General features: G+C 45.1%; 1 protein-coding gene across 1 annotated transcript in view; it reads right to left on the bottom strand.

Moving 5' to 3' along the window:
- The window catches only part of HIBCH (3-hydroxyisobutyryl-CoA hydrolase), a 97,864-nt gene that overhangs the window by 18,891 nt on the left and 64,391 nt on the right, over positions 1 to 14,582 (bottom strand). The gene's annotated exons all lie outside the window — the stretch shown is intronic.

The raw sequence follows: 14,582 nt of genomic DNA, 5'->3' as shown, positions 1-14,582 counted from the left end.
TGCGTGTACAAAACAGATGCTAGGACTTAGAAATGTTGTATTGTGTATATGCTGTTGTCATGACTGAACTAGGCTTGTGTAATGATACATACACAACAGAGTGGTGGTCTTCTATTTGACCTCATTTTAAATTTATTTTTAAATCTGATTATCTTTTGATGGGAGGCAGAGCCGACCCCAGTGGGGTAATGGTACCTTAACACTGCACGGGGCCATAGTACCCCCACAAAGGGCGGGGGGGGGTGTCTCCGTGCTTCCTTCGTGGTGTGGGACTGAAACGTCCCAGGTCGGCTCCAGGTGGGCCCTGTAGGAGTGGCTGTGGCCACTCCACCAGGCCCCCACAAAGCTCAGGGCCCAGGGCAGCCACCCCAATACCCTAGGGATGGCTCTGATGGGGGTGAGATTTCTTTTCTCAGGAATTTGTTCATGAGATCCCATCAAGATCCTCAGCTGGTGATGACCAGTTTGTTTATGATAGTGACCTCAGGATACAGGGAACCGCTCAATGGGTAGTCCATGCTCCAAAAAAGTTGAAGAGATCACAGGGGAAGAGGTAAGATGAACACTGAACTTTATTCAAACAATAAAGTTGAAAAGTGAAGCCACTGGCCCAAAGTCACACAGTGAATCAGTGGCCAAACTGAAGAAAAAAGAACCCAGAACTCCCAAGTTTTAGCTCCAATTTATTCAACTAAATGAGAGCTGCAACTTTAAGGCATCACTAACCGGTCATCATTATGAAATATAATGTGGTATGTATAGCATGAAAGGAACTATCATAACTGTTCCTTCCTCTCATCCACACTACGGGATCCAACAGGCTTTTTGCCATCTACCCATTTTTACAGTGAAGGAGAAAAAGGTTTTTTATTTCATTTTTAAAAAGTAGATGAGCAAGATCTGGGTGCTGCCAATTGATAATGACTAGAAAGTTGTTTTGGAAAAGCCAAGGGTAGATAATGGACTGAGAACTATTAAGTGCCTGGAGATTTGTGCTCTCCCAAAGTCTGAATACATTGTTGCATTTTCCCTACAGTTTTATCATCACTACTCTTGCCCTAAAAGCAAATTATGACAAGCATTAGCACAATGACAAAATGAAATGATCTTTTATTTATAGCAATAGGGAATAGAGTCTTAATGAGTGCCTTTAGCAAATACCATGAACATTAGATACAAAATTTCTGTTCAAATCATTTGACAACCATTCTTTTCTTCTCAAATAGATATATTATTCAAGACCACTGGAAATCTGTTAGAAATAAGTTAAACTGTGTTGAACATGGTCTGCACATGTTCTGCAAAAGATTTTGGAATATCTGAGGGTTAATCAAGCAAACTCGCTCAGAAAGGATAGCAACACACTAAGTGTTCTTAGACTATTTAATCTTTCCAATGTAATTTTATACAAGTGTGTTTAACCCATTCTCTTCTATTTAAAACAGAATATCTTCAACCTTTATTCCATATAATCTTGTATTCCTTCTTTGACATCCTCCCTAATGAGTTTCCAATACCTATATATTCTTTCCCTTTCCCCTGGACAGTTTGGAACTCCCTTAAGCGAGCCATCTCCTCTTTTCCTTCTTTCCTAAACTCCCATGCAAGGTAAATTTCTTACAGCAGCCTGCACAGAACCCGTGAAGCCAAGGCTAGCCTTGCTCCCAGTACTCAAGCTCAATCATCTTTCTACAATGTTCTGCAGCTTGCAGTACAGACATACCCATCTGTCTGAGTTCTTACATGGACACTCATAACTCCTGTTCTGAACCTCTTCACCAAAGTATTTGGGAAACAGGTAACTATGCTCCTCTATTTTTAAAGTAACCAAACAGGTGAGCATTTTCATTTCTGCAAGGATGAAAACTCATTTCTTAAAAGGATAGAATAGGCACAGGCTCTGCTGCTCGTTCTCTTCTTCTAAATAGGTTCTTGCACCGTGCTTACTGGCACAGAACCTGTGCACTACTCTCCTCCTTGCCAAGATCTACCTTGACTGCCTATCAATGCTCCTCTTTCCCAAAATGGACCCATCACAGGCTGCAAGGGGGAAAGCAGTTCTCCTGCTAATGACGATGAATGATGCACCTTCTTCCACTCCGTGGAAGGCCACTGAAGCAGAGCCTCAACTCCATTGTCGCACTCTACTGCCAGCAGTTGAAAAGGAGAAACAACTGAGAGCAACTGCAGAGAAAGGATATCAGGACCAAGAGATCCAAAAGGATGGTAAGTGTGTACCTATAATAGTAATGGACAGGGGAATGGGTGGAGGAGAGAAAGAGGAGGGTAACAGGATACTGTAAGCAGGCATGAGAAGGACAGACCATGCATATATACATAAACCAAATTTTTATTAAGGCCTAAAGTAGATAAATTTACTAATATTTCCATCCCCAATACCCAAAAGGAGGCACAAACCCCCTTTGGGTGCACAGCTGTATGTAGGGAGAAACAGATGAGAGTCAGCTGCATAACTGTAGGAGGCAGGCTGCCTGTGATGGGTATGTGGAGAAGTTGTGGGCACAAGTGGCTGAGGCAGATATAAAGAGAATGAGGAGGAGGAGGAAGGAAACAGAAAAGAAAAGAAAACAAAACAGTCAGAAGGGGATATGATTCTACTCCTAAGGCATGGATGGGAAAAGTGCAGGCTGGGAATAGATTGGCCCCTGGGCACTCAATAAAACTGGCAGAGAGGAAGCAAACCATTTCATACCTGTTTCAGAAGCCTGTTCACCCACCCATAGAGCTTTGGTTTCTTTTTAGCCTTGAACAATTAGATATTTGGGGCCTAATCTAACACTCACCAGAAACAATGAAAGGTTTCACAGGAGGAAGGAAGCTGGGCGACTAAAGGTACACAAACATGAGCAGGGTTAATCTGAAGGCCAGATCCTAATGTGGAGGTAAGCGCATGGGACTGGGTTCAAGTGCAATCCAGTGCACTGGCATGACAACTGGCCTTGGAGCAACCCCATGCAGTATGGTGATCCTATGCTATCTGGTGCAGGGGGACATGTCATCCAGACCACCCTCATGGGTCCAAAAAATTTGGCAGTGAAGGAGCAGCAGCATTAATTGCTACAGCTTCCAGAGGTACAACAGTTTCTGGGCCTGTGGGGAACTCCACAGGCTGGGTGACACAGCTCTGTGGGCCAGAGATGAGTACCACTGACCCATAACGTTTAAGAAAACATTTTCTTTTAACAAGCAGCATACACAAAATAGCAGATCTAATAGGGTGGAGTGAGCTCCATTGACACTCTTTAAGGGCAGCATTCCTTCGGAACACTGATTTACTTTATTAGAAGTAATAAAGCCCCGTATATACATGCATACACACACACACTCCCCCTTCCTCCTAATAGAAACATCTAGTTGGTTTTTGGTTTGCATGTTATAAACCACTAAGTCAACAATTATGACTCAATCTGGACAAGTCATGGTTAAAAGCCAAATGATGTAATAAACACAAATGACTAACTATCCGACTGTGCTTTTCTGGTCTTATGTCTGTGGTCTCCACCTGTGATTTTGACTAATGATATTCATTACACAATTCTGATGCAAATGTAGATACTGCTATATTTAATACAGGTATTTTCCCAAAAAAATAAGCCTGGCTTGCAAGAGTCTCTCTCCCACCCCTTTTGACTTCACTTACTCTTCTAACCTTCCTTCACTGGTGACCAGGCAACTCTAAACAGAGTGCTGTGAATATAGGCTGAACTGACTACTGTCTTACACAAAACAGGAGTGGTTTTTCCACTATGCCATTTTCTAGACGTGGAGTTTTTGGGGGGTTGGTACAAGAAAAGCAATAATTATTAACATTCTGGAGTTTGCAAAGAACTAACAGACAACAAAGGCTACTGGAGTCGGACAACGGGGGAAGATACATCCTGACCCTCTTGGTATCAATGCCAACAAGTTTTCTAACTTCAGTGGGATCAGGTTTTCACACTAAATTGCAACATTTTAAATCTAGGCTTTCAGCACCCTACTCTTGTACATAAATAATGTGTGACAAGTAAAACACTCTCCCTCCATTGTGGTTTTTGGCAGTAAAAGTTTCACCCAAAAAGTTCTCATCCAACCTCTCTGCAAACTTGAAAGTTTCCATTTTTCAATAGCAAGGAGAGAAGCAGCATAACATCATCTCTACCTCACTGCTCCAGCACTCTACCTTGGAGAGATCACCAAGGCAAAAAGAAGAGCTATCACACACTTTCTAGACTCCTGTTGTTACTGGTAAACCTGTCAGCTAATGCTGACAGAGATGGTGTTTTCCAAGTTGTATACTTAGAAATGCACAAAGCTCTAGGGTCAAGGGCAGTATCTTCTATTACACCAACTAAATAGTAGCAAAAAACCTCCTTTCCTTTGTAAGCTTTCAGGCACATACACCCTTCATCAGGCTGAGGAGAATTCAAAGATTATAAAAATCCCCATAGGTAGAATATAAACTCCATTTTGTACAGGGGAGGAAGAGGCTGGGAGTTTATTCCATGGAAGATGCTGTATTTTAGCCATTTGGAAAAGTAAACTTCATTGCTAACAAGAAAGGTGGATTTTTTTCACCTCCCTGGCTGCCTCTCACATCAGACACCTCCAAGGAAGGTGGCAATCTAATCTGCACATCACAGAGCAGCATTCTCACAAAAAGACTCTCAGATGATACCCTAAAATGGCTGCCCTCATTAGACACCTGGAGGCTGCCAGCTCCAGGGCCTTAAAGTGGCAGGCACACAGTGCCCTGCCACACTGTGGATGACACCAACCTGAGGGTAGTAGATGATACAGTGGTGTGTAGGGCTAGGATTCAGAGAGACTTTGACAAATCGGAGGACTGGACCAAAGAAATCTCATTAAGTTCAGTAAGGAGAAGTCTTCTAGCTGGGATTGGTCCATGGAACAGTCCCATGGACCGCTACAGTCTAGGGAGCAACTGACAAGCAGCAGCCCTGCAGAAAAGGACCTGTGGGATACAGTGGACAATCAGCTGAATATAACAGTGTACCCTTGCTGCAAAGAAAGCTAATGGCATACTGGGCTGCCTTGGTAGGAGCACTGCCAGTAGATTGAGGGAAGTGATTATTCCTCTCTGTTCAGCACAGGTGAGGCAACATCTGGAGTACTGTTTTCAGTTTTGGGCCTCCCACTGTAGAAAGGATGTAAGCAAATTGGAGAGTCTAGCAGAGGACAAGAAAAGTGGTTAGGGGGCTGGGACACATGACCTATTTAGTTTGGAGAAGAGAAAACTATAGGGGGATCTAACAGAAGCCTCCAACTACCCGAAAGGTGGTTACAAAGAGGATGGAGCTAGACTGGTCTTAGCAGTGGCAGATGACAGAACAAGGAGCAATCATCTCAAGTTGCAGCAAGGGAAGTTTAGGTTAGATAGTAGGAAAAACTCACTCACCAGGAGGGTAGTAAAGCACTGGAACAGGCTACCTAGAGGTTGTGAAATCTCCAACCTTATAAGTTTTTAAGACCCAGCTAGACAAAGCCTTGGCTGGGATGATCTAGTTGGGGATGGTCCTGCTTTGAGTAGAGGGCTGGACTAGGTGACCTCCTGAGGTCCCTTCCAACACTAGTTTTCTATGACAGAGGGAATGTTATGATTATCTATTTTAAACTCCTATATAAACACAGGCCCTAGGCTCTTTCCCAGTAATCATTACATCAAGCCAAGAGTTCAAGGATCTGTCACCAACCACACAAAGGAATAAATAAATTAGCTGACACAATGTACTATCAAATGCACAAACTAGAGAAGGTATTTCCCACTAATTACTTTAAAAGTCACTATCAGCCAGGTTACAGGTTACTCACACACAGGAGGGATCTGCAGATGCAAGCAGATGTCCTACATAATTTCACATTAGTTTAACACTTCAGTTTACCTCCATACCCAGGAGGACCAGAAACTTAATAGTTGTTTTTACACTGAAGAGCAGATTCTGCAGCACAAGTTTTGGTGCACAGCAGGATACATTCTTCAATCAACCTGGCAGTTAGGAATCATAACACAGATAATGCCTCATGACCACATTTCAGTATGGTCCAGTGTTCAAATGAAGATGAAAAGACATTAGCCCAAGAGCAGGACTTCTTCCATTAATTGCAACTTTAAGCTGGTGTTAGAAATATTATTAAAAATGCATTATCAATAGCAGATTTAGGGAAAAAAAAAAAAAACACAGCTGCTACCCCTCCTTGTCTCCTTAATGGGAGAGGTAAGGGGTGGGTTGGAAATTGATGGGAAAAACCACCAAAAGCCCATTGTACTAAGGTATCACTCCCTCTCTGTCCTGCAATTTACTATCTCTTTGTTACACTAAATCACACTTTCTTTCATGACCCCACATTCCTAAGGCTAAGATAAGAGCAAATGCCATTTTTGCCTTCAGGTTGAACCTTGAGTAACCTTGGGTTCCATCCACGCACGCGTGATAGCCTAATGCATATTAAGCCTACCCGCCCCGCATACTTAAGTAGTTAATTATAATGCACATGGGACGTATGAAGCGACATGTTTACATATATGTTTGTATGAACTGGAAATGAGTTGTAAAAATTCCTCCTTCTACACACGTGGTCAGGAGAGGGGGGATAAAAGCCTGCTAATAATTGTGCTCGGGGGCAGAGGGATTTGATCTTTTGTCTTCTCCCTCTGACCCTATTTGCAAATATATATCTTTTGTGTTGCTAATAGAGTGTGTCTGTGAAGGTTTTTTTCCTCCTCCCGAGAAACGAACCACGATTTTTATATCAAAATTGGCGCCCAACGTGGGGCTTCTCGAGGACTACCCCGGAATTCAGTGACGGAGCACCTCCGGTACCAGGGATTTGTGCACACCGAGCCGACTTTGGACTCACCCTGGTATTTGAGGTTTAAGTCCAAATATCCGGGAAGTTAAAGGAAGTATCCTATGTAAATTCTGAGTTTCTGGAGAGGCAGACACACTTTGGAATTTGGATCGAGATCTCTGGGGTATCTGAGTGAGTATACGAATTCCCTTTGCCCAATCTGGTGTACGGATCTAAAACAAAGGATGTGTAAGTTTGCTGAGAAATTCTAGGCTTAGCTCTCATTGTAAATCATCTGTTGTTGAGATCTTTTTGGTATTTGGTGTGCATTGGGCGCATTTTTGTGGGCAAATGGGTACGAGTAGCTCTCGTGTAGAAAACAATATTGATACCCCTCTAAAAGTCTTATTACGTCATTTTAATAAATTTGCAAGGCCGGCCGATTATGGAATAAAAATGAAAAAAGGTGATTTAACTAAGTTTTGTCAACTCGAGTGGCCAACATTTGGGGTCCACTGAACCCCGAAAGGATCCTTTGTGCTAAAAGAAGTGATAGCTATCCATGAAATTGTTATGCAAAATGGGTATTGGAATCAGTTTCCTTATATTGATTGTTGGTTGTGGGTGGTTCAAAATCAGCCACCTTGGATTAAGAGTTACTTAGCGAAGTCTCATGTGATGCTTGTTAAGAAAAAGGCTCGGGGGGGCCGCCTGTACTTCCTGAGTCTAATGAGGGGGGGAATTCTGAATTGGCTGAGTACCGGACCCGTGCTCCGGTTGCCCTGTCGGGTAGCGAAGATGAGTCAGACGCCTCCTCGGCATCCAGTCCTTCTGCACCACCGCCCCCTCCCTTAGAGAGACCACCACCGACGTACCAATGCATACCTAATGAGGTAGAGCATGAGCCTCAGCCAAGTGCCTCATCTGAATCAGGAAATAAGGGTTATTATTTGCGCACGCCTGTAGAGTCACAGCCGGTGTTGAACTGTCCGATGCGAGAGGTTATTGGGGAAGGAGGCACTGCAACTTTTGTCTACACCCCATTTAGCACTTCAGATTTATTTAACTGGAAAAATCAGAGCCCCTCTTTTCGTGAAGACCCTGAAAAGATGAGGGATTTGTTTCGATCTATTGGGCAGACTCATCGACCCACTTGGGCTGATGTCCAGATGATGCTCCAGACCCTCCTAACCCCGGAGGAGAGGAGATTAGTGTTAGGTACAGCAGAGCGTATTGCGGCAGCCAGAGTTGAGTCAGAGGGTGCTGCTGGTCGTACTCTGCGTGATACCTACCCGGTAGAAGAGCCGGGATGGGACAATCATACTGCAGAGGGCAGAGAGCTGAGTGCATGGTATTTGGGAATTATAGTGGAAGCAATGGGAAAGGCAGTGCCTCGGATTACCAATCTGTCTAAATTGTATGAGATGAGACAGGGAAGAGAGGAGGATCCCTCAGCTTTCCTTGGGAGGCTGTATGAGGCGTTTCGCAGGTTTTCGGATCTGGATCCAGAAGCCCCAGATAACCAGCGCATGGTAAATCTTATGTTTATTGGTCAATCTGCTGCTGATATCCGTAAGAAGTTACAGAAAACTGAGGGAGGTGCTGGGAAACCGATTTCAGAGCTGGTGGAAACTGCATATAAGGTGTATGGGAATCGTGAGCAAGTGCAGGAGCGCAAGGAGGATAAAAAGGCTCAGCGACAGATGGCAGCACTAGCAGCTGCTATAACTGGAGGGAACCCTGGAAAGGCTGGGATACAGAAGAGGAAGGGAGAAAGAGTGGGAGCAGATGTTTGTGCTTATTGCAAGGAGAAAGGACACTGGAAGAGAGAATGCCCGAAGTTGAAGGAGAAGAGAGAGGGGGAACCGAGAGGTCACCTCATGCGGGCAGAAGACAAGGGTGAGGATTCAGAATGAAGGGGACAGGGATCTAAGACCACTACCCTTCGGGTTGGAGCCCGAGAAGATCCCATGGTAACTATTAGGGTTGGTGGCAAAAACTTTGAAGCCTTGGTGGATACTGGGGCTACATTTTCAATGATTCCAGAAAAAACCCCCTGTGCAGGAACTAGTGAACAGCATGTACTTGTAGAAGGGATTGAGGGAATGCAAACTCGACTCCCTGTTTGTAAACCACTCCTCACCAAGGTGGGAGACCATTTGCTCGAGCACTCCTTTGTGTATTCTCCAAGTTGCCCGGTTGCACTCCTTGGGCGGGACTTACTCACAAAATTGCAAGCTGAAATCTTTTTCAGAGACGATCAGATGGTGGTCCAGCTACCTGTCAAGCAGAGCTTGAACTATCAGATGGCTCTCCTGGAGGACCGACGCCCTGCAGTAAGTCCAGAAGATCACATGACTGGAGTAGACCCCTCAGTATGGGCTGATGGAACCCCTGCGCGAGCTAAGTTCGTCTCCCCGGTAAGGATCGTACTCAAGGATGGGGAGGGGCCCGTTCGGGTAAAGCAGTACCCACTCAGCCGAGCGGCCAGAGCTGGACTCAAGCCGTTAATAGAGAAATACAAGAGGTACAGATGGCTAGTGGAAGGGTCTTCACCCTATAACACCCCCATTCTTGGAGTGCCAAAGGCAGATGGGGTCTCATACAGACTGGTCCAAGACTTACGGGCAGTAAATAAGAAGGTCCTTTCAGACCATCCTGTAGTCCCGAACCCTCACACGATTTTGACACAAGTACCGGGGGAAGCTGAAATATTTTCAGTGCTAGATTTGAAAGATGCTTTCTTCTCTATTCCTCTTCACCGAGAGAGTCAAAAATTGTTTGCTTTTGAATGGGAGGATCCAGATACTTTCCATAAAGCCCAACTCATGTGGACAGTTCTTCCACAAGGATTTATAGCAGCCCCCCATATTTTCGGACTTGCCCTTCAGAAGGACTTGGGGGAATGGAAGGGATCACACCCCGCAGTGACTCTCCTCCAGTATGTGGATGACCTGCTAGTTGCAAGCCCAAACTTGCAGCTCTGCGAGGAAGCCACCAGGTCACTCCTAAACACTCTGGGAAAAAAAGGATATAAAGTCTCTAGAGAAAAAGCCCAAATATGTCAGCCTGAAGTCACATTTTTGGGATATAAGCTCTCAAAAGGAGTCAGAGCCCTGAGTGCAGATCGCATACAGGCGATTCAAGGTCTAACCCCACCTAAGGAGCTGCGAGCATTCCTAGGGCTAACTGGGTTCTGTCGACTATGGATACCAGATTACGGTGGGAAGGCTAGACCACTGTATGAATCCCTGACTAAGGAGAGTCTCACTAAATGGAAATGGAATAAAGAAATGCAGCATGCTTTTGATCTGCTGAAGGCAGCATTAACCCAGCCCCCAGCCTTAGCCATCCCAAACAGTAAAAAGCCATATCGACTGTATGTTCATGAGAATCGAGGGGTTGCATCAGGGGTGCTGACACAGCCATCGGGCCCGACCTGGAGACCCGTGGGATATTATTCAAAGGTTCTAGATCCAGTTGCACTCGGGTGGCCAGCCTGTCTTCGGGCTGTGGCAGCCACAGCAGTGGTTGTTGAAGAAGCCCAGAAGATAGTCATGGGTGCGGATATGGAAATACTCACTCCTCATGAAGTTCCCCAGATCCTAGGGACTGAGGGAGGGAAATTTCTTAACCCCTCCAGACAATCACGGTATGAGATATTTTTGCTCTCTAATCCAGGACTTACTTTCAAACATACTACAGCCTTAAACCCTGCAACCTTGCTGCCAGAGCCAGGGCAACCGACGCATGACTGCCTTGAGGTCCTGAATCAGACCACGCAGGTGCGACCTGATCTTGCTGAGGACCCAATTGAAGACCCAGATGTTGAATACTTTGTGGACGGCTCCAGCTCTGTCATCGATGGAAAAAGATGAACAGGATGTGCAGTGGTAACCTTGGATAAGGTAGTATGGAGGGAGTCATTGCCGAGCTCATGGTCGGCACAGGCCGCAGAACTCACTGCGCTCACCCGAGCATTACAGCTGGGGACAGACCAGCGAGTTAATATATACACTGACTCTCGCTATGCTTTTTCTACAGTCCATGCGCACGGACTATTGTGGAAAGAAAGGGGTTTCATTACTGCCTCTGGGAATAAGATTGCTAATGGCCCCCAGATTATCAAACTACTAGAGGCACTCCACCAGCCTAAAGAGGTAGCAGTCATTCATGTGCGGGCCCATGGGAAGGCTGCTGAGAAAAAGCATAAGCTTGGAAATGCAAAGGCTGATGCAGCAGCAAAGGAAGCTGCATTTATTGGGGGAGAAGCGGAAGAGGTATCCAAGCAGGCTATGTCCCATGCCATATGGCCATACGTTCAGGATTTAGTCCCACAGTATTCCCCTGAAGAAGATAAATTTGCACAGAAAGCTTGTGCAGAAAAGAACTCCCAGGGGTGGTGGATAGTACCAGGAGGGAAAGTCATGATACCCAGGCCATTGCTTCGGGAGGTGCTGCAACAGCTCCATGCAAGAACCCATATGGGAGGTTTGGCCATGGGTGATCTAATGATCCGCCAAGCAGTAGCCCCAGGGCTATATGTAGAAGCTCAGCGCATTGCTACCAGGTGCATTACATGCCAGAAAGTAAACCCTCGAAGGAAACCCCCTGTGCCAATGGGAGGTAGACCCTGGGCAGCGTACCCTGGACGGGCATGGCAGATTGATTTTGCCGAGCTCCCACGATCCGGACATCACGGGTTTTTACTTGTCATGGTAGACCAGCTCTCTGGTTGGGTCGAGGCTTGGCCCACCAGGACTGCCACTGCAGCTGCAGTAGTGAAGTATTTGTTACAGGAGATCATTCCCCGGTATTCCCTGCCTGAGTCCATCGAGTCGGATCAAGGACAACACTTTGTGGGAAGAGTGGTTCAAGAAGTCGCACAAGCTCTCAAGGTTACTTGGAAACTACACACACCATGGAGACCACAGAGTTCAGGACAAGTGGAACGCATGAATAGAACTTTAAAGACTTTGCTCACCAAAATCTGTATTGAAACACGCCTTAAGTGGCCTCAAGCATTGCCGCTAGCTCTTACTTGTATTCGAAACACTCCCCGACGGGGCCTCAAATTGACCCCATATGAAATTATGTTTGGCAAGCCGCCTCGAGTCTTACCTCCTGGGATGCGAGAGAATGTAACTTTTGAATTAGGTAATAGTGAACTTCATACATATGTTATTGCCTTGCAGTCTGTCTTGTTTTCTCTTCACAGGTATGCAGCCTCCTTTCAGCGTCTGCCTTTAGATGTACCGGTACATGACTTCTCCCCGGGAGACTGGGTCTTGGTGCAGCGGTGGAAAAAGGAGCCTTTGACTGAGAGGTGGAGTGGCCCTTTCCAGGTACTTCTAACAACCCACACCGCTGTAAAGATTACTCGCCATGATCGTTGGATGCACCATACCCGTGTGAAACGACATCCACAAGCGTCAGAGGACAACAACTCCCAAGACGAACTCACTCCGGAAGCTGAGTCGTCTTCGGAACAAGAAGCCAGCAAGTGGAGCTGTGAACCTACTGGTGATCTCCAAGTGCGCCTGAGACGGCTTAATCAAAGCTCAGAAAATTAGACAAGAAAGTAAAAGGGAAAATATGATGACAACGGGAAAGCAGTCTTAGAGATTGACAAAGAGATTAGAAAAATAGCCCATGTACCAATACAAACGTGGGAAACCACATGGAATAAGGACTGGTGGTTTCAATTATTTGGAGGACCCTGGTGGAAAAAGGTAGGGTTTGTGCTTTTGTGTGCTCTAACTGGTTTGATTTTTATCCCTTGCCTTATTCCTTGTCTCACTAGATTGATAACCACCACAGTGGAAGGAATGCAGGTTGCAGCAGTCCCTCTAAAAGCACAGACTGCTGCAAAGGTCATGGTCCTCAGAAAAATTCCTCGTAATTATCTTGATATGCCCGAATGAAGTAAAGATCAGAAAGCATCTCGAGGGGGGATATTGTTAGAAATATTATTAAAAATGCATTATCAATAGCAGATTTAGGGAAAAAAAAAAAAAAAAACACAGCTGCTACCCCTCCTTGTCTCCTTAATGGGAGAGGTAAGGGGGGGGGTTGGAAATTGATGGGAAAAACCACCAAAAGCCCATTGTACTAAGGTATCACTCCCTCTCTGTCCTGCAATTTACTATCTCTTTGTTACACTAAATCACACTTTCTTTCATGACCCCACATTCCTAAGGCTAAGATAAGAGCAAATGCCATTTTTGCCTTCAGGTTGAACCTTGAGTAACCTTGGTTCCATCCACGCACACGTGATAGCCTAATGCATATTAAGCCTACCCGCCCCGCATACTTAAGTAGTTAATTATAATGCACATGGGACGTATGAAGCGACATGTTTACATATATGTTTGTATGAACCGGAAATGAGTTGTAAAAATTCCTCCTTCTACACACGTGGTCAGGAGAGGGGGGATAAAAGCCTGCTAATAATTGTGCTCGGGGGCAGAGGGATTTGATCTTTTGTCTTCTCCCTCTGACCTTATTTGCAAATATATATCTTTTGTGTTGCTAATAGAGTGTCTGTGAAGGTTTTTTTCCTCCTCCCGAGAAACGAACCACGATTTTTATATCACTGGCATCAGAATTTTGCTAGAGAAAAGCCTGTGCTCTAACAAACTGTGGAAAATGTTTGAAACAACCTTTTACAAGTCAGCAGTGTACTTATACTTTGAGGGAAAAATGAAAGAAAATACATTAAGAAACACTGCTTCTTTCTGACTAATGGAGTCAGAAGCATACAGCTGAATTAATGTAATAAGAATGTGCTTTCATAAGTAGTAGTTACTTCCAAAATTCAGCACTGTGGTTAAAAATAAGCACCTCCTAATGGTGAATATTACCACAGGAAAACAGTTTGCTGTTTCCCCAAGTGAGCATTTGAAAAAAAAAAAGGCTGGCTTGGCACTTTTAGCAACTAGAGCAACAAAGTAAGAAATTACCAAAGAAACTTCCATCACAAGCAAACCTTAGAACAGGAGGGTCCAACCTTTTTGAATGTGGGGCTGGATTATGAACTTTTTATCACCCAGTGGGCTGGTGAGCAATATTCAAAGACCTCACAGGAAGCGGTATCACATCAGGAAGTGATGTCACGTGACCTTTGACACCAATGAAGCTGCAGGAAGTGACAATGAAATGGGTCTGGAAATGTGGTTTAAAATCCAAAATAAAAACAATACAAAAGCAACAATGAAATAATACCAAACACTTGACTAAAATAAACACTTTTGCTTCTACTCACTTCTCAATGAATGAAAGAACAGGAATCAAAGGCGGGTACAAATGCACCCCCCCCACACACACACACTCCCCAATCCAACCCTACTAACATCCAGCAGTCAATTTGGATTTTGAAGAACAAGACCTGGGGTCCTTGTAGCCACTTTTGTGTTATTCTGTGGAAAGAGCAGCAGCTGGCTGGAGAGAAGCCAGCGAGAGCTTACATGTGAAACGGCCTTCAAAAAACCCCAAAAAGCCACTGAAACAAAAAACAAAACATCAACAACCTACATCTCTTCAGCCCAGCTAGGAAGCCAGCTCACAAATGAAGCTGATGGCTAATCCTTTCCTCTCTGGCGTGGACCCAACCTGGTGCTGACCCCTGGCTCTGCTGGGAAGGGCTGTCTGGGGAGCGAGCCTGGCTAATACCTCCTGCCAGGGTGCTGCTAGCTGAAATGCTGGGGTGGGGGTGCAACAAATTCAACACTTTGAGGAGAAGCTGGAGCGCACATATTTTTTACAGGGGTATA

This window comes from Crocodylus siamensis, chromosome 4 (assembly GCF_052110815.1).
Source record: "Crocodylus siamensis isolate JL-2025a chromosome 4, ASM5211081v1, whole genome shotgun sequence".
Taxonomy (NCBI): domain Eukaryota; kingdom Metazoa; phylum Chordata; order Crocodylia; family Crocodylidae; genus Crocodylus; species Crocodylus siamensis.
This window is presented reverse-complemented; position numbering and strand designations above follow the sequence as displayed.